Below are 268 nucleotides of genomic sequence, written 5' to 3'. Positions count from 1 at the left end.
TGTGTGTGTGTGTGTGTGTGTGTGTGTGTGTGTGTGTGTGTGTGTGTGTGTGTGTGTGTGTGTGTGTGTGTGTGTGTGTGTGCGCGTGCATACATACATACGTGTGTGTGTGTGTGTGTGTGTGTGTGTGTGTGTGTGTGTGTGTGTGTGTGTGTGTGTGTGTGTGTGTGTGTGTGTGTGTGTGTGTGTGTGTGTGTGTGTGTGTGTGTGTGTGTGTGTGTGTGTGTGTGTGTGTGTGTGTGTGTGTGTGTGTGTGTGTGTGTGTGTG

This window comes from Odontomachus brunneus, unplaced genomic scaffold (genome assembly GCF_010583005.1).
Source record: "Odontomachus brunneus isolate Ranch 3 - 2012 unplaced genomic scaffold, Obru_v1 Obru_scaffold_059, whole genome shotgun sequence".
In the NCBI taxonomy this organism is placed as follows: domain Eukaryota; kingdom Metazoa; phylum Arthropoda; class Insecta; order Hymenoptera; family Formicidae; genus Odontomachus; species Odontomachus brunneus.
The sequence above is the reverse complement of the archived record's forward strand: the minus strand, read 5'-3'. Positions refer to the sequence as shown.